Source organism: Haemaphysalis longicornis, unplaced genomic scaffold (genome assembly GCF_048455015.1).
Source record: "Haemaphysalis longicornis isolate Haplotype H1 unplaced genomic scaffold, Haemaphysalis longicornis Haplotype H1 scaffold_14, whole genome shotgun sequence".
Classification (NCBI taxonomy): domain Eukaryota; kingdom Metazoa; phylum Arthropoda; class Arachnida; order Ixodida; family Ixodidae; genus Haemaphysalis; species Haemaphysalis longicornis.
This window is the reverse complement of record NW_027526245.1, coordinates 41190936-41210817: the sequence shown is the minus strand read 5'-3', so window position 1 is coordinate 41210817 and position 19882 is coordinate 41190936. Positions and strand designations below refer to the sequence as shown.

Here is a 19882-nt window from a genome sequence, read left to right as displayed (position 1 = left end):
CAGCCAAGTGTGATGTGTCTTCAGGAGACGCATTTGAATTCCAAGCACACAAATTTCTTAAATAGGTACATGGTCTTCAGAAAGGACAGGGATGGATGCACACACTCTTCGGGCGGTGTAGCCATAATAGCCCGGAAATCCCTAGCATGCCACCCTGTCGCTCTCAACACCGTCCTTGAGGCTGTAGCAATACGCACAATAATTTTTAATAGGTTGATAACGGTATGCTCCATATACATTCCTCCTGATGTCACACTTTTGAGCTCTGACTTCGAGGCGCTGGTCGACCAGCTACCCGAACCGTACATCCTAACAGGCGACCTTAATGCACACAACTCTCTTTGGGGCTCCTCCAGAACGGATGCCCGAGGTCGCCTGTTGGAGAAGTTTCTTACATCCTCCGGAGCATGCCTTTTCAACAAAAAACAGCCTACATATCATAACTTAGGACACAATACATACTCTCATCTTGACTTGGCTATTGGTTCCGCAGTTCTCTTTCCATTTCTTGAGTGGGGTGTGGGCACGGACCCATATGGTAGTGACCATTTCCCCACTTCATTAACGTATATAGGTATAGGCCCGAGCAGTCCATCTTCCCATAACAGGTTTAATGAATCCAAAGCAAACTGGAGTACATTCACAGAAACATCTAAACTACACCACACAACCATAAAACACCTACACGTGGAGGAAGCCGCCCAACTCGTCACGGCGCACATCCTCGACGCCGCCGAAAAGTCCATTCCCCAGGCCTCCAGTGGGTCCCGCAGCCCAAGGAGGCCCTGGTGGAACGAGGACTGCAGGCGGGCGCGAGAGGCCCAGAACAAGGCGTGGGGTGTCCTTCGCCGGTACCCCACGTCAGATAACATCATTTCTTTTAAACGGGCAAAGGCTTTTGGAAAGCGAGTGCGTCGTGAGGCGAAAAGGGAGAGTTGGCGCACCTTCCTCACTTCCATCAACTCGTACACTGACACACATAAAGTCTGGACACGAATACGAAAACTAAAAGGACAACAGACACACAGCCTGCCCCTGGTTAGTACAACAGGGGACACACTGGAAGACCAGGCTAACACACTTGCACAACACTTCGAACACGTGTCCAGTTCAGCACACTACACAAACACTTTCATGAAACACAAAACATCTGTAGAAAAGAAGTCCCTGCGTGATAACAACAAGTCGCACACTTCTTACAATTCTCCTTTTTCAATTCATGAGCTGAAGGTTGCTCTGAGCACATGTAAGCCTTCAGCTCCAGGTGCAGACAAAATCACATGCACCATGATACAACACCTACACCCAGACACTCTTGAAACACTCCTACATCTATACAACAACATATGGCTTTCGGGGCACATTCCTCGCTCTTGGAGGGAGGCTATAGTAGTGGCTTTCCTGAAGGAAGGAAAGGACCCTTCCTCTCCCGCCAGTTATCGCCCCATTGCCCTGACAAGCTGCCTGTGCAAGCTCCTCGAGAAGATGATAAACAGGAGACTCGTGTACTTCTTAGAGTACAACGGTCTTCTCGAGAGCTGCCAGGCGGGCTTTAGGGCGGGGCGATCTACCAACGATCAACTCGTTGCGTTAGAGTCTTATATCAAAGATGCTTTCCTCCACAAGCAGTACTGCATAACGGTCTTCTTTGATCTTGAAAAGGCGTACGATACTGCTTGGCGGTACGGCATCCTTAGCGACTTGAAGTCCTTTGGCATGTCGGGTAACATGTGGAACACGCTTGCCAGTTACCTCTCTGAAAGAACGTTTCGCGTACGAGTTGGAACTGCACTCTCTAGAGTTCATGTGCAGGAAAACGGTATTCCGCAAGGTGGAGTTTTGAGTTGCACGTTGTTTATTGTAAAAATGAACTCTCTTCGGAAGGCTCTGCCACCAACCATTTCCTGCTCAATCTATGTAGACGACGTGCAATTATCCTTTAAGTCTTGTAACCTGTCTATCTGCGAGCGCCAAGTCCAGCTTGGTGTTAACAAGCTAGCTGGCTGGGCAGATAGCAACGGTTTTAAATTTAATCCAGTGAAGTGTACTTGTGTTTTGTTTTCGAAAAGGCGTGGCATTCGGCCGGATCCAGACATCAAACTCAATGGTGTCTCAATTCCAGTCAGAAATGAACACAAGTTTTTAGGTGTAGTCCTTGACGAAAAGCTCTCGTTCATTCAACACATAAAACAACTTAAACATAAATGCTTAAAGGCCATGAATATACTCAAGGTTCTCTCCCACTCTTCATATGGGGCTGACAAACAACTTCTTTTGCGTGTTTTTACCAGCCTGATAGGTTCACGATTAGACTATGGAAGCGTTGTTTATGGGTCAGCAAGTAAGACATCCCTCAAAATGCTGGACCCAGTGCTTCATCTGGGGCTCCGGTTGGCATGTGGCGCCTTCCGGACTAGCCCGGTCGAAAGCCTCTATGTGGAGTGTAATAAGTGGAACCTACAACGTCAGCGAGCATACACAGATCTTCTTTTTGCTTTTAAAATTTCATCTATGCCACACCATCCTTTTAAATCGGCTTTTTATGATGCGTCTCAGACTCCACTACTCCTAAACCGACCATCGTTCTCTGCGCCCTTCTCTTACAGAGTTAGAGAGGAAGCGTCAGAGCTTTCTGTCTCCTTTTTAGACACCATACAAAGTTCTCAAACAGATTTTATAGCACCATGGCATCTCCGCCCTGTCTCATGCGACACATCATTCACACATGTAGATAAAAACCGAGCTCCCACATGTGCAATTATGCAGCACTTCTTGTGTTTGCAGCAGAAGTACCAATGTTCTGAATTTTATACGGACGCCTCTAAAACTTCCACCTCGGTGTCCTGCGCGGCGCATGGGACCGGCCTTAGTGTCACTAGAACTCTTAACAGTAATACAAGTATCTTTACGGCAGAGGCTTATGGTGTACTTCTTGTTGTTAATCATATCCTTCAAAGTCACATCCCACAATGCATTATATATACAGATTCTCTCAGTGTTGTGCGGGCGTTGTCTTCAACAAAGTATTCCAAAAATCACGTTATAAATTTAATAGTCAAGGGTATTATGTCTGTGTATGTCCACAAATTTGAACTAGTCCTTTGCTGGGTTCCTGGCCACTGTGGTATAGCCGGGAACGAAGCAGCGGACCGAATGGCTGCTGCTGCTACACTCTTGAATGCAGTAGACATAACCACATTACCCTACACCGACGTGAAACCACACATCAGACAACAACTTCGCAAAACATGGCAAACACACTGGAGTGAACAGACAGACCACAAGTTACACGTAATAAAACCACACTTGGGACCATACACCACCGACACACGCAATAGATACACTGAAGTCGCCTTGGCCAGATTACAGATAGGGCATACTCATGCAACACACTCGCACCTTCTCACTGGGTCTCCAAGACCTCTGTGCAGTAGGTGCGGAGAGGCCCTATCCGTGATGCACATCCTCATACAATGTAAGGCACTCGACACTACACGCCGCAAACACTTCCCTCAACTACACACACGACATATTCCACCACACCCGTCACATTTCTTAGGAGACGAAGCCCTGTTTCCAATCAAACGCGTTTTCGAGTTTCTCACCGACGTAAAATTTTTACATCTCATTTCTTATCATGCATGTTGACAACCTGGCCCTTTACACCAGTCATCTTCATTACGTTGTGTTTTACTTTGTTTATTTTTACTAAAGTGTTCTTTTACTTCCATGTCACTTTCATGTAATCACTTCTGTTTGGCGCTCTTTGCCCTTATTCGGCCTTGCGCCATTAAACTCTAAACATCATCATCATCATGTTTGCCGTTAGTGAACCTAGATGGTGCCACCATACCGTAGCAAGCCGTTTTCTGCCTTTGGCATGGAGCAAGAATTTCTTTCTCCGTGGCCTTTGGTTTGTTTTTGACCGTATTTAAACCTGGCTTGTTTTTGTTCACGGAGAAAATAATCGTTTCGTAAAACATAGTGCTCACTTGACAAATATGATCACGTCAGACACCGTTCCTTGCGTCAATCGGCAAGTGTAGTCTGAGACCACCCCAAAGCCCCGCAGTCCTGTGCAGCTAAACCAAGCATTGTGCGCGCAGTACCAACAGCAGTACGCATCGGCACTTCTGTTCATGTGCGCTTTCGTAACTTCCACTGTTTGTCCCACCATTCTTACGGCTTTGAAAAGAATGTGCCTTAAATTTAAGCGCAAATGGCTCATTCGACAAGCTTTTAAGCTACGCCTAATTTGGGTTTGCTTCTGCCGCCCTCCGCCAATTCCAGGCTGTCACATGTGACATCACAGGTAGGTTCTGTTGCGGGAAATGAGCTAGTGGGTCGCATGGCCATTCCCTGTTTTCCTAATTATGTAACTTATTTGGGCTAAGTTTACGTTAAAAGTGGTGTTAGTATGATTCTTACAAGGCAAATTTTTGAATGCTCCAAACTTGTGTTTTCTCTTCATGGCTCCTTTAACTGATGCCATGACCAGGATCGTTCGAGAGGCTTCCGGTGGATGACGGAGAGGCTACCCCACGACTGGGCCGACATCCAGTGAGAGGCCCCAAAGAGCGGCTGCTCCGAGCTGTAGAGGCGACACGAAAGAGTACGGGGTGGCGTCCTCGTGAGAAGGGCAGAAACTCCAAGCTGCGGCGGTGAGGACGCCCTTGGGACGGGCGAGAGCTGCATCACCGAGAAGCGAAGGCTTCAGAGTGGCTGCAGCGGCTGGCATCAACGACGACCAGCAGTTCCGAGGGTTCGAGCCGAGGCTCGGAGGCGTCGCAACCACTCCGGGAGGGGCGTCGGGAGCTCAGTCCTGACCTAATCTTCGGGAGCAGCGCAGCGTATCTTCGAGGCGTCGAGATCCAGGGCTTCGACGAGTGACAGGGGCTGGCCGAGAGCCAGCAGCGGAATCGGCGGCGCTACGAGAGGCCCGCAGTGGGTCTTCGAGACTTCGAAATCCAGGGCCTCAGCAACAACAACAGGTGCTGACCGAGAGCCAGCAGCAGAATCGGCAGCACTAGGAGAGGCCACGTCGACGACGACGCAACAACCGGACAGGGAGTGAACACAGGTGGGCCCTGATTTGTTTCCTCCGGTTCTATGATGGCACCCACGACACAGTTGCAAGACCAACAGAGAGAAGTGGTAGAGGGGGATGGGTCGAATTCATCCAACCAGACAGAGGCGAGCAATCCGCCAGTGGTGACAGGGCAATAGATAGTAGCGAGCGAAAGCGATACTGACGCGCTTAAGCTTCAGCCGGAAGCCCTGAAAGTCCAGTTGGAGATTAAGAAGCTGAAATTTGAAGAACTGAAGCTGCAGAGTTCGCGGAGCAGTGGCAGGGCGAGTGCAAATAAGTCAAAATTTAAAATTTACGCGGATACATTGCGGGCTGTCCTTGCCCCGATGCTGGCATTGGAGGAGCTGATGCCTGCATGGTTCCGTAGTGCTGAAAGCATGATCAAGACGTGCGAGATTCCTGACGAGGCAGCCGGATCCATCATCTTTCCATTTCTGAACGAAAAGAGCCGCATGCTCATTGCGAACAAGTCGGTTGGTCAAAAGCTTTTGTATGCGAAGGTCAGGGACGCCATCCTAGAAGAGCTAAAGTTGACGCCAGAAGAGTACAGACAGAGATTCTACAGGTGCAAAAAGGGGAATGAGACATGGGGCCAATTTGTCACTAAAATTGAGGTGTTGCTGGATTATTATCTCCGAAGCCGCAACAACCGTTCCCTGGATGAGTTCAGGTCACTGCTAATTGCCAATCCCAAGCTGCTCCGCCAATCCGAAGCTGTCACATGTGACATCATGGGTAGGTTCTGTTGCGGGAAACGAGCTAGTGGGTCGCATGGCCATTCCCTGTTTTCGGAGCGGTGGCTCAGAGGTACAGCACTCGCCTCGTATGCGGAAGGTACTGGGTTCGAATCCTGGTGCCGCCGGGCACCCACCGGTTTCTTTAAGGGGGCAGTTAGGTCTTTGGGGCCGAAAAACTGTCAAAAAAAGCGTTTTCTCAAAAATGGCATTTTTGGCCTTCACGGCCATTTTTCTATCAGTCTGTAAATTTTACCATCAAAAGGCATCATATTTTGTTATTATAATATAATAGCATTTTAAAGTGCACTTTACAGCTCATTTAGCGCAGTTCGATGGTGAAACAGCACTTTTCTTGAAAGGCAAAGCTAGCATTTCATCCTCAGATATATTGGCACCCAGAGCAGGTACAACTTTAATTCTTTTTGCTTTTGATACCGAAATGTGTGGAGAATACAATGTTGGAAACAAATTTTTCAAATTGAGGCGCTGGAAAATTATTATTGTGTTCAATTGGCACCACCTGCGAGCCATTTCTGGCAGAGCGCGGGAGAAGCGAAGTTCCCTGTGTTGTAAAACGACCAAAAATACCTGAATCAAAAAAGTTCTTCCTATGTTGTATTCTTTAGTCATGTGTCTGCCTAGCCACGTGGTAATTGCCATTCTGTATGGAGTGGTTATTTTGTAACTGTGACCCAAAATAATGGCAATTAATCACTAATTAACTCAAAATATAATCAACTTACAAAAAATCTTATGGCAGATTTGAAATCAGCACAAAAAACTCTATAACGCAGTGCAGTTTCATTAAAATTGGTTGGTAACTAAAAAAAATAGCTCTAAGACCAGTCTGCCCCCTTAATGGGTACAGGCGTCCCTGGTCGAGTGCGGACCCTTGAAAGGGGAATCCATGCCAAGCAACTCATGGATGATGAGTTGCGCTCGTATGCCCTTCAGCATAAAACGCAAGACTGGTTAAAGCCGAAGGAAGTCGCGTCACTTGCGCAGAAGTTTGAAGATAGCAGGCCCAGACATCGCACCGCTAACCAGCGAAACAGTGAAGTGAATGGGGTGCCGCACGCATACAGGAATCGCGAGCCCGCGGATAAGAACACAAAAGGGGGGCACAGGCCCCCGCCGAAATGCCACAGCTGCGGCCGCAGCGGTCACCTGCAGTATTACTCCCCCCAGGATAAGAAAGAGCAGCGGGCTGCTGAGAGGCAAAATAAATCGCAGTTCCCGGTGTTAACTGCGAGAGCACTCTGCGAGTCGAGCGAGGTACTGGGGTGTGGCACGGATAAGGGGACGCCGGTGTCCAAGCTGACATGGATCGAGCTCAGCTCGGGGAAGACCCCGCTGAAAGCTCTCTTAGATTCAGGAACGGAGATATCGGCGTTAAGAAAGGAGCTAGTGCCCGATGCCATTAAGGGGTTCAGGCAAGCTCAGGATGCGCGGTGCATTTGGGCACACTATCGAGGCAGACCTCATGCACGTTCCCTTCAAGCTTAGGTGCAGGAAACGGTAGCATGAGCCTGCATGTGCAAGCACTCTGTGCGGTAACTGATGAGTTGGCTGAGGGTGTGGATGCATTGCTTATGCCAGATCTGTACGATGAGCTGAGGCGGGCCCAGAAGGACGCCGATGACCTCGCCAGTAGGATTGTACAGGCGGAGAAAGACATGGCACGACAAGAAGGCGTAGAGCACGTAGAATTTGAAGTAGAGTCAGACGAGTGGGGGGATAACCTGGAAAGTGAAGAAATCGCACAGGCAGCGGCAGTCGAAGCGCGGCCACAAGAGGATAATACCACGGCTAAGACAGCGTTTGCAGGAGAGCGAAGAAGGGATGATGTGTTTCTCGAGGGTGCTAAGGGAGCAGGCGCGAGCACTCACATGGGATAGTGATAGAGGATGGCCTTGTCTTTCACGCAGAAGTGATAAACGGTAGACCGTGTAAGCAGCTGGTTCTCCCTGAATCACGCCGCAAGGAGGTACTTGTGCTCGCACATGACAGACCGTGTGGTGGTCATTTCTCTCAAAAAAAGACAAACCAGCGCATGCGGAGTGCGTTTTTCTGGGCAACCAGCAGCCCACGGGACGTCTGCTCTGGGGTGCCCCAGGGGGGCGTGCTAAGCCCCTTCCTGTTCAACCTGGCGCTGGCCCCGCTTCCAGACTGCATCCCCCCTGGCCTCCAGTACCCAGTGGGGATGGCGGTCTATGCCGATGACATCGCCATCTGGACGCACGGGGCCCACCGGGGAGAACAGGCGCGTGAAGGCGTGCCTGCAGACGTCACTGGACTGGGTCGCGGCTTTCCTGGCAAGCCGCGGCCTGGTGCTGTCCGAGGCAAAGACACAAGCCTTCATGCGGCACCCCTCCGGGAAGACCGCCCGCCGCCAAACAGCGGAGTTTGTCCTGAATGGCAAGCCCCTCCCATGGCGCCTCCAAGTCACATACCTGGGGTTCCTGGTGGACTGCCGGCTGACCTGGACCCGAGCCGTGCGGCCCCAACAGCGACGTGCTGCCGGGGTGCTGCATGGAGTACGGCAGCTGCTGGCCCGTGGCAACGGGTGCTCCCACCATGGCGTTGCGTATCTACAACAGCATGGCCACGTCGGCCGTGCTGTACGCGCTGCCTCTGGTGACGCTAAAGCGCCGCCGGTGGGGGGAGCTGGAGCTGGACCAGCGCCGGGCCATCCGGCTCTGTCTTGACCTCCCCAGGTACTCTCCCGTGGCGGGCACCTTACACCGAGGCGGCCACTTGGACCGTCGAGATGCGGGCACTCCAGGCGGGTCTGCGCCACATCGACCGGCTGCAGAAGTCCCTGGATGGGGCCGCCCTGCTGCAGCGGTTCCGAGGCCGGCCCAACTCGCAGATGGGCACGCTGCTGCGGCTCTACGAGGAGAACATCGTGGTGTCGCAGCGGCCCCGTCTGGAGCCGCCTCTGCCTGGCACGGGGGAGGCCCTGCAGATCGCCACCAAGCTCCCCGGGGTACGCAGCAAGCGCACCACCCCACACGCGGCCATCTACCAGGAGGTGGCTGCCCTGCTGCACGAGGGCGCCAGCGGACGCCTACATATCTACACAGACGGCTCGGTGCTTCCCCACACGGGCACCGCGGCAGCTGCCTGCACGGCTCCTGCGCTGGGCGCCAGCCGAACGTGCCGCCTGCCCTTCCCCGCGTCGTCGACCACTGCGGAGCTGGCTGGCCTGCACCTGGCTGCGGACCTGCTGCTGGAACGGGCGGGCCAGGACAGCCAGGCTTTGGTCCTGACGGACTCCCGGCCAGCTCTGCTACGACTGCGGGAGGCAGACCAGCCGTCCAGCTTCTGCGGGCATGTAGAGACATCGTTGGCTGCCAAGCTCCATGCGGTTGCCTCTGGCGGCTGCGACGTCCACCTGCAGTGGCTGCCGTCCCACATGGGGATCCCGGGGAACGACGCGGCCGACGCCCTGGCCAAGGCTGCCCACCAGCCAGTCACCCCTGTCTCCCGGGGCGTCACAGCATTCGACGCTGCACGCCAGCAGCTTGCCAAAGTGGCCCTTGCCATGCACCCAGACTGCCGTGTGGTGAGTGGCCAGACCCCTCGGGTTCTCCCGGGGCGTCTGAGCAGGGACGTCCGCAGCCTGCTGCTCCGGCTGCGGCTGAATTGTGTTGACGTGGCAGCCCGACTGCACCGCCAAGTCCGTCGCTCCTCCCCCACCTGTGCCCACTGTCCCGAGCCTGAGACGCTGGAGCACCTGCTTTGCTCCTGCCCAGAGTTTGCGGCACACCGGGGAGTGCTGCAGACTTCGCTCCAACGTCTTGGGCTGCCCCACCACCGCCTGGAGAACCTGCTACACCCAGCAAGCCCCGACGGCACCCGCCGTGACGTCTTCCGCCTCCTGCTGGCCTACTTGGAGGCTACAGGACTTGCCCAGCGCCTATAGACAATAGTCTGCTGGACGCGCCATTGCTGCTGCTTCACGGAGATTCACGTCGAGGCTCCTCGCTCTTGTTGCTCGCCTACCTATCCCTTTATCACTCCCTTTCTCCTCTAATCTTTATATACCCCTCCTCCACCTCCCCCCCGCACTGGGTTGTATGCAGGTGAGCCCCCAGCTGGGCTCAATAATATCCCCAGTGCATCTCCTTTCCTTTTCACTCGAACCACTTAGTAGTAGTAGTAGTTTTTCTGGCTGAAAGTGGTGGGCGACGTGAAAAAGTATTGCCTGTCTTGCCAGTCGTGCAAGGCATTTGCTAATCAGAGACTAACAGACCATGTCCCAATAACCCCCTTGACAGGTCCGCAAGAACCATTCGAGGTTGTGCCCTTAGACTGTGTTGGCCCAATCGAACCGGCGTCGGCACGCGGTCACAGGTATGCCCTTTGCCTCATAGGCCTGTGTACTAGGTGGCTCGATGTAATTTCGCTCCGCTCTTTGACGGCTCAAGCAACGTGCCAGGTTCTCCTCGAGATGTTTGCGCAGTTTTGGACCCCTCGGCTGATCTACTGCGATCAGGGCACTAACTTTAGCGCGGCACTGACAAAGGAGCTAGCCGAGTGCCTGGGAATCCGAATGAGATTTTCAACGCCTGAACATCCACACTGTAACGGCATAGTGGATTAAAGCTATGCTGAAGCATGTAATAATTGACAGGGGTCGCAAATGAGACACCGTGTAGTTCCTTGCCTGCTATGGGCATACAGGGAAGTACCTCATGAGATCACTGGTTCCTCGCCGTTTGAGATGATGTATAGCCGCGTTCAACAGGGCCCCCTGATGATACTGAGAAAAATTTGGTCTGGGGAATGGTCGCCGCCCACCGAGCTCAATAAAGCAGCTGCGAAATATATAGTGGGACGACTCCGTCAGCAGATGTCAGAGGCAGCGCGTACGGCGGACGAGCGAATGGAACGCATCCAGCTAGCGTATGCTGAGAGGTACAATCTGAGAGCACGGTCAAAGGAGTTTAGCAAAGAGGAACAGGTGTTGGTATTGGAGACAAACCCGCAAAGCAAAATGCACCCCAAATTGGTCGAGGCCGGGCAGAATTAAGGAGCGAAAGCACACTGACAGTTATGTCGTAGTTTGAGGATGGGTGGGAGCGCTGGGTGCACGCAAATCGCTTAAAGTACTACATGCACGTGAACAATGTAGGCGTGATATTCGAACAGGACATGGAGTTTGGGTACGTACAAAGTACCCCGTGCTCACAGAAAGATGGAGGGAGTATACTCATACCTGCCAACTCTTCCGAATTTTCCGTAAAATGTACGAATTTCAACCCATTTTACGATTTTACGAATCTTGCCTGAAATTTTTGTTTTTCGAGAAAAAAAGAAACATCTATTGAAACGACACTGTGGTACCTTGTGCGGCCACGAGAGGGCAATACGTGCTCTTGTTATCATCATCAGCATAAGCTGCGACTTCTGTTGTATGTTTAGTGTCAGCTACGAATCCATATCCAGACAAAGCCTCGGGCCGTCGGGCCGGTTAGGACTACCGTGTTCGCGTCGCTCTTCGTATATGACTGCCGCATCCGATGCAGTATGACCTGTGGTACGACCGGGGTAGTTGCTTTGAACGTTTTTAGATTAGTTGCTTCGCAGTGCAATGGCGGCCTCGAAGCCGCGACAGTACTACCAAGTGTTTTCGAAGTCGTACACATCAGAATTTCCGTGCTTCGTGCCGTCGAAGAAAGGAGAGAAGTTTGGATTTTGCACCACGTGTGCCTGTGATGTGAACCTTTCGCATGGTGGCAAGTCGGACATCAAGGTGCACATCGCTTCGAAAAAGCACCAGGGATACGTGTGAGCCGCGGACAACCAGCCAAGTCTGACAGGTTTTGTGCGCAACGATAGTGACTTCGGCGTGATCCGGGCAGAATGCCTTTTCACGGCGTTTTCAGTTGTACACAACATCCCCGAGTGTCAGCGACCACGCTGGACCACTTTTCCAGAAAATGTTTCCGAAGTGTGAAGAAGCTAAGCACTACACCTGTGCCCGAAGACAACGGCAATTGTTCGGGAAATGGCTGTCAACGCGGAGCCTCCTCTACTAGATGCCTTGAAACAGCAGGCATTTTTTATCGCCGTGGATGGCAGCAACAATAGGGATACGCAGCTTTACCCCATTCTTCTTCTTTGCCTTCTTTTAGCCTTCTTTGCCTCAGGACTATACAAGGGGAAGCGACTGGTCAGAAGATCGGAAATCTGATTCTGGACAAGATGAAGTCCCGGAATTTGCCCCTTGAAAACCTGTTGGCAATGTCATCAGGCAATGCCAATGTTATGGTCGGCAAGAAAAACAGCGTTGCTACAGTGCTGAGAGAGGCTCAACCAGCTTTGATTGGGGTTGGTTGCCCGTGCCATCTCATCAACTTGGCCGCCCAAAAAGGAGCTTCATGTCTTCCTGTGAAGGTTGATGAGGCTTTGATTGACATTTTTTCTCACCTGGAGAGAAGCTCGAAACAAAAAGATCGACTTAAGGAGTTTTAACAGATGCATGATGTCGAGGTGAGGAAGATGCTGAAGCATTCACCGACACGTTGGCTGTCTGTGGGGAAGTGTTTGAAGAGGCTGCTTGACCAGTGGAAGCCACTCCTTAGCTTCTTTTTGGCACAGAAAAAGAAGTCAAATAACCAGAGCTTGTTTATGGAGTTGTACCACATTCCAAAAACTTCTGAACATACTCCCCAAAACCCTGTACCTACCCCAAAAAAAGTCTGCTGCAAGCGTTCCCAACACTGCTGCAGGCCTCAGAAAAACCACCAACGCTGATGGACTCTTGCTGAAAAGAAAAGGTGGGAATTCTGCACCCCAAGCGAAAAAGCTGAGACTTGAGACTGCAGGATCCAGCGAAAGTAGCCATGTGACCCGGGAAGAGCGCATTTTTTTCTTCTTATCGTCAGAGCTAAGCAGGGCAAGCTGCCTTTTCTTGCAGACTGTGGTGCCACTTTTTGAGAAGACGAACTGCCTTCTACAGGAACAGGCTCCTCAGATTCATGTACTGAGGGGCCTCTTAAGTCGCCTTCTCGAGGATCGTCTCACTAGATTTGTGCGGCCTGCAGTTCTGAAGGAATGCCATTCATTGTTGGACGTTGCATACAGTGCGGCAGAAAACCAGAACACTGATGAAGACATAGTCATCGGCAGCGTAACTTACTTTGCAGTTGAGAACCTGAGCTCAACTGAAAAAGAGAAGTTCTTTTCTTGTGTTCGTCTATATTTCAGTGCAGCATGTGACTACATACATTCGGCACAAGTTTCCACTGGAAGACGTCAACCTCAAGATGGCTGAGGTTGCTCAAGTGCGGTCCCTAGGAACTACTTCATTGAGCAGTGTACGGCATTTTATTGCGGCATTCCCTGCTATCCTGCCCCAACAGAGCGGCAAATCCAGAGAAGAGGCAATGGATGCACTGGAAGTGGAGTTTGCCAGCCTACAACCATACAGAGTTCCGCCAGAAATTCTGGATGAGCCCAGGTGCGACGTGCAGTGGGCAAAACTGGGGAACATTCAAGGTGTAGATGGATCGCTCAGGTTCCACAGGATTTCGCTAGCTATGCTGGGCATCCTATCCACTCCCCACAGCAATGCCGAATGCGAGAGAATATTCAGCACTGTGAACAAAACTCGGAGTTTCGCTCATCTGTGTGTGAAAAAACTCTTGAGAGGCCGCTGATGGTGAAAGGTCACCAGAGTGCAACTTGCTTTGAGCAAACTTATATGGAAAACTTTCTCAAGCGAGCAAAGTCAGCAATGGCAAAGTCACTGCAAAAGTAAATCGTTGCCCAGCGCACACTGCTTGAATGTTCGCTCATCCTGCCCAGTGGAGTTGGCACTCATTACTTTTCAAGAGTGACAGTTATCACGTATGCTTGTGAAAATGTGAGAACGCTTGTCGAGATATGTTAATCCTTTCAAACTGAACTAAAAAAAATTTTGTCTCCAGCCAGAAAAATCTGAAACAGAAAGTCACTGCAAAAGTAAATTGTTGCCCAGTGCACAGTGCTTAATAAATGTTTCCTCTCCTGCCCGATGTTGTTGTTGCTCATTACTCTTCAAGACTGAAAGACTGACAGCCCTTTTTTTTTTAACTTATGGTTGTGAAAAACGTGTCGCGGAATGTTAATCTATGAAAAAAAATCCCCCCCCGGTCCGTGGGTTTTACGAATTTCCGAGTCGCCAGGTTGGCAGGTATGGTATACTTGACGTGTTGCGAGGGAGCATTCACTTGATGCCAGAACAAATTGCGGAGCTCGGGCGAGTCATCGTGCATTCCAAGCAGATTTTCCCGGAAAAGCCAGGTAGGTGCAGGCTTGGCAAACACAAGGTCAGAGTTGCTTCGGAGGAAGTTGTCGGCAGGGGGTATCCATATAGAGTTCCGGTTGCACTCCGACCAGAGGTTGACAGATAGATTGATGAACTCGGTGAATGGGACCTGGTGTATCCCATAACCAGCAGTTGCGCACACTCGATCGTATGTGTAGCCAAGAAAGACAGGTCAGTCAGGCTCTGTATTGATTATCGCCAACTGAACGCCGTCTCGGAAGTTGACAGTTTTCCAATGGGAAACGTGACCGAGTTGCTGTATGAAGTAGCCAGGGCTAAGTATGTCGCGATTCTAGACATGACAAGGGGTTACTGGCAGATACCGGTCGAAGGGAGTTCGCAAAGGTACACCGCTTTTGCAACACCCAAGGCGCTATTCGCCCGGAAGGTGATGCTGTATGGACTTTGAAATTCAGCCGCTACCTTTCAGCGCATCATAAATGAAACCCTTCAGGTTCATACAGGTTATGCCTGTGCTTACATTGATGATGTCGCAGTGTATTCTGAAACATGGAAGGAACACCTTGAGCACTTAAGCAAGGTCCCAGATACTATAACGAAGGCCAGCTTCACAATCAACCCTGCCAAATGCAGATTTGCTAAATCAAAGGTCAGGTGCCTGGGGCATGTAGTAGAATCCGGGGTCCACTCTGCCGACCCAGACCGGGTAGAGGCTATCGTGCAACTAAAAGCACCCGTGACCAAGAAAGACCTGCACAGTGCACTGGGCCTATTCAACTACTACAGCGAGTACATCCCCTCTTACTCAGAAATGGTGCTTCCGTTGACCGAGTTGACTAACCGGCGAGTGCCAAATGTGATCCCGTGGAGTGATGAGGCAGAGAGGGCATTCAGTGCGGTCAAACTGGCTCCGAGTACTTTGCCAGCTGTAACGGTACCCAACGTAGGTAAAGAGTTCATTTTGACCACTGACGCATCTGAGAAAGCTGTAGGGGCATGCTTAGCGCAGAAGGGCGAGGGGCAGGAAAAGCCCATTGCTTTTCTGTGTAAGAAGTTGACTCCCCAGCAGGCAAAATGGTCAGCCATTGAGCGAGAGGCGTTTGCGGTCGTGTGGGCACTTGGACGTCTTGATACATGGCTTTTCGGTGCGAGGGTGAAGGTGGTTACGGACCACAATCCACTAACGTACTTGACTCGAGCTGTGTCATCTAGCACTCGCCTAACCCGCTGGAGCCTGGCCCTGCAGAAATGACTTACAGTTTTCACACATCAAAGGTGCATTAAATAAATGTGCTGATGGCCTGTCACGGTTGGAAAGGTGTAACTAACTGCCACCAGAAGGTAAGGTGAGTTTGGTACTGTCCACCGGAAGGGGGGAATCTCAAACGGTAGCCTGGGACCGACAAACATGTCACCAGTACGTGAAGGTGTTGGTTGCTATCATGGAGCATGGAATGTACAAACTGGGCCCACACTGTGGACATAGTGCCAAGGACACAGCACAGTTTGGACTTTGTGTTTCTGTTCTTCGTGGTGTGTGTGGCTGTGTTGTAGTGTTGAAGTGAAGCAAGCAGTGTATGTACTCGGCAGTGTGGTTTGTGCTTCGTTACGAATTCTTTAGTACTTTGAGTGGGCAAGGCTTAGCGTAACCCAGGTGGCCATTTGTGTTGTAGGTACAATTAGTGAACATACATTTTTAGTGGGGAGGTGTTAAGGGAGCCATGAAGACAAAATACAAGTTTGGTTCATAAGAAAGGCTGCTTTGTCCTGATAAAAACGGTACCGATTTCATCGCAAACTTCCAAAAAATAACGGAGATATTGTCAAGGGAAGAAGAAAGCGATCGGCCCAACCTCCGGAGAAGAAGAAGACCCAGCTGGCGGGCTTCCTCATGGCCGAAATCGTGTAAATAGTATAAATACATCACTCGCACCTTCCATGGTTTATTTCCTGTGTCCTGCCGCCACGTAATATGCTTTGGTGGAGGTTGCGGAGATCATCCCCATCCTGGCCCCAGCTTCGCTTCGTCCCAGCTGCTGAACATCGCTCAAAGGGTCTTGGATCGCGTCGGCCTGCCCTAGCCCCCATGGACGCACCATTCCCCAGCCCCGTGTCCCCAGCCTGTGACCTGCCGAGACCAAACGACGTTACCAGCCGCGATCTGAACAGAAGACGACACCGTTCCCCTGCCCTGAACTCCGGCGCACCTCCGAGGTCTTTGGACGTTGCTTCACTGAGTCGGCGGACATTGCTCTTTTGGGGCCAGTGCTCACCACGGCGAATCATCCTCATCCGTGGCGGCGAGGACTCCCTTTTTCCTCTCATCGCGCATCGTCATCGCGTCGCATCTATACATTTACTAAGGCCTCGACCGGGACGGTCGCTTTAGACGAGGGGGATGTGTCAAGGGAAGAAGAAAGCGATCGGCCCAACCTCCGGAGAAGAAGAAGACCCAGCTGGGCGGGCTTCCTCATGGCCGAAATCGTGTAAATAGTGTAAATACATCACTCGCACCTTCCATGGTTTATTTCCTGTGTCCTGCCGCCACGTAACAATATAATAGAAAACGTGTGGAGCTGTGGAGACTCGATAGCCAGTTTCCAGCAACTTCACTGTGGGGAAGAACTTTCTGTTGTCAATGGCTTATTTCTTCGTGGAGAACGACTTTTTGTTCCAAGGTCTCTCTCGCATCAGGTAGTTGCCTCGGCAGCAATTGCCGAGTGTCGGAGAAAGGACAATGCCAAAATCATTCCTGTCACTAATGAGAGCCAGAAATTGCAAATTCTGTTTATCCAGACGCCACATATGCGAAAAGCTTTTGATGCATTTTCGGAAGTTTTGTTGCTTGACACAACCTATCGCACTAACAAACTGCGAATGCCATTGTTTGTGTTTGTTGTGGAGAATGGCGCTGGCCGCAGTCACGTGGTTACCTATGCCTTGGTTGCCAGTGAGCAGCAACATGTTGTCACGCAACTCCTCGACATCTTCGTACAAGAAAACACCGCTGCCTCAAAAACAAGTGTAGTTGTGGTCGACAAAGACTTTACGGGGATATCTGCAGTGCGGGAACCTTGCCCCTCAAAACCTGCAGTGCAGTTGTGCCAGTTTCACGCGACAAAGGCGTTCAAGATAGCTGCAGGACAGCATGCGAAGTCCGCGTCTGCACAGGAGAGAGACAGACTGGTGAGAAGCTTTAACGACATGCTCTGTGCACCAACATCACAACTGTTTGAAGAAGCTCGTGCTGAGTTTCTGAGGAGGTATGCCAGCGAGGATGCGCACACTTACTTCGACAAAAACTGCGCAAAGGTTCCTGAAATGTGGGCCCGTCACCTTTGCGACACATTATTCACAGCAGGAAACAACACCACAAACTGCGTAGAGTCGCACAACGGCAAACTGAAAAACATTTTGTCGTTACACGAGAAGCTGCACGATGCCCTGTGCTCTTTACTCGAGATTTAAGATTCCATGCTGCAGGAGGCACGACACCCGGCAGCCCTCTTGCAGACATGCGAATTTTGTTCTTACATCGCATCTGGAGATGTTTAAAAAATGTGCTTCAAGGAGCTCACCCCACATGCTTGTGCGCTGGTAAGCAATGCGCTGACAAAAGTGAGGGAAAACCCCCCAGAGGTACGAAAGCTGGCGGCCAACCTCTACAGCGTGTTCTCTGCTTGTGGCAACACGTGGCATGAAGTTTCGACTGAGAAGCAGACGTGCAGCTGTACTACCTTTTCTTTTGTGCCGCCATTTCCTTGCAACTCGTGAAAAATATGGCATAATGCCAGATTTGAAAACAGCCATAAAAGCGCGCTGATTCAAGTCCTACCAGCTGGATTATATGGCAAAAAACACAGAGCCAGGTTCAAGCCAGGAGCCCTCAGAAATATGCCCAAATGAGGAAATAGCAACAATGCCCGGGCCGTCATACGAAAAAATGAACAGGAGTCAGCGTTTTAATTTTGCAATGCGCACATTTAGGACAATGGCTGACCACTTGGCGGACTGTCCCACGGACATCTTTACTGCCCAGCTTGGTCTTCTAGAAGAGATCCACACAGGTTGGCTGAAAGGGCAAGACATCATAATGGCTACTGAAAACAGTGATGTCAGTCCTGATCTTGGCAGTACTGGTCAAGCCCCGTGTCACCAAGTGGCCACAGCAGAAGCACTGGCACAAGAGGCACAGCACAAGCACCGTACCAAGAATTCCTCGCCTGAATATGGAAACGCCAACTCCATGCAACCATGCCAGGAAGCTTCTTCCTCCTCTGCAGCCAGCAGCCCATGAAACTCACAGCAGTCTACGTCACCAGGTATGCTAAGATTTCGGGTTGCCTACCTTACTCAACCTTTCAAGATTGACATGCTTGGTTACAATTACGCAGATAAAGCTTCCTGTGGTCTAGAGCCGCGGCCGCCCGAAAAACAGACCTGTTCAGAGGAAGTGCAAAAGGCACAGGGATGCATCCAGCACTCGTCCAGTGGCTTTTGAACATCTTTCTAAAGTTGTTCAACATAATTGTAAGCAGCATTACTGCGTTATTTGTGTATTCTCATTCGATGCTTTCTTTTTCAGTGCTGCTCACTGGAATTGTTGGAGAGGCAGTCAGCAAACGTGTTTTAAGCCAAAAATACACGATGGAAGAAACTGATGTTGAAGTGCGGCCAGAATTACTCCCTAGTGCACCGTTGGACTGCAGGGTCAAGTTTCTGAAGTTAAAAAAGTGCTTCTCAAAAGATGCTTGGGCTCTCCTAACATCATCAGGTCAGTGGTATTTCTTCTAATTGAAGGTTTCCCTGGCCTTACAAAGCATTACAAAATACAAGTTTGTTAGATTTTAAAATACTGCCACTGTGCAATGGTATTGATACCTCTGGTTCTGTCTTCTGCTGCAATCCATGTCGCTCCAGCATTGGCAAGGAGTTAGCGCACCGATTACTCATTTTTTGTACCTTTGCTTTGTTGCAGTGCTACATACTGGAAAGTTTGTCAATATTATTGCTTTTTTGTGTGTGTATGAAACCTGTCATACAAGTTACCTCTTTTGAACAAAGCAGTGATGCTTGTAGTTACGGTTGCTTTAAAAGTGTTTAGTTTGCAGAAAACATTTTCACCATGAAATTAAGCATCACGGGTGTTTTTATGGTAATGCTCGCATTAATTTCATTTTGCAGTGGCTATGAAAAAAGGTAATGAAGCACAGCTATGCCACATTTGCAACGAAAAGGATGATGGTCAAACCAAGACGGCCTGCTGCGACCACTGCCTTGAGTGGTTCCACTGGTAAGAATTGGAGAAGTCTGTTTAAAAATTGAATTGAAAATGTTAACTTCGCTTTATCTTTTACACAGGCCATGTGGTAAAGTCACGAAAGCAGATGTCAAGCAGTCATTGCGGTTCTGCTGTCACTGCAAAGAGATCTGAGGACACATGGGACCTTTCACCGACGTCAAGTGCATGGCCCTTATGCGTTCACCTTACACTTCAGTTTCACATTCGCAATAAATATGCATTCCTGTTCAAATTTCTTGTTTAAATGTTTATACTTGCGCAAACATGGAGCATGCTATGTCAAATAATGCTACGGAGCCCTTATGTGCATGCAATAAACAAAGAAGGCTTTGTTTTGTCACCTACGTAGTACGTTGCATGATAACAGTGCACCTGAGCGAAAGAGTGTTTTGCAGTTGAGCCTTTTAACAAGAAAGCCCCGCCTCCTCCTCAAAGAAAATCATTACATCCACTACTGTTGAAGAGTGATATCG

At 50.5% G+C, this 19882-nt stretch overlaps 1 protein-coding gene and 1 pseudogene across 1 annotated transcript in view; one reads left to right on the top strand and one right to left on the bottom strand.

Annotated features, from left to right (window-relative positions):
* Positions 1–5415: 5415 nt before the first annotated feature.
* LOC144164868 (uncharacterized) lies at positions 5416–19404 on the top strand (annotated as a pseudogene).
* Positions 9018–19882, bottom strand: part of LOC144165267 (uncharacterized) — a 403196-nt gene continuing 392331 nt past the window's right edge. The window contains exon 4 of the mRNA XM_077695394.1: positions 9018–9153. The gene's annotated coding sequence lies outside the window, so the exon portion shown is untranslated. The remainder of the gene's footprint in view (positions 9154–19882) is intronic.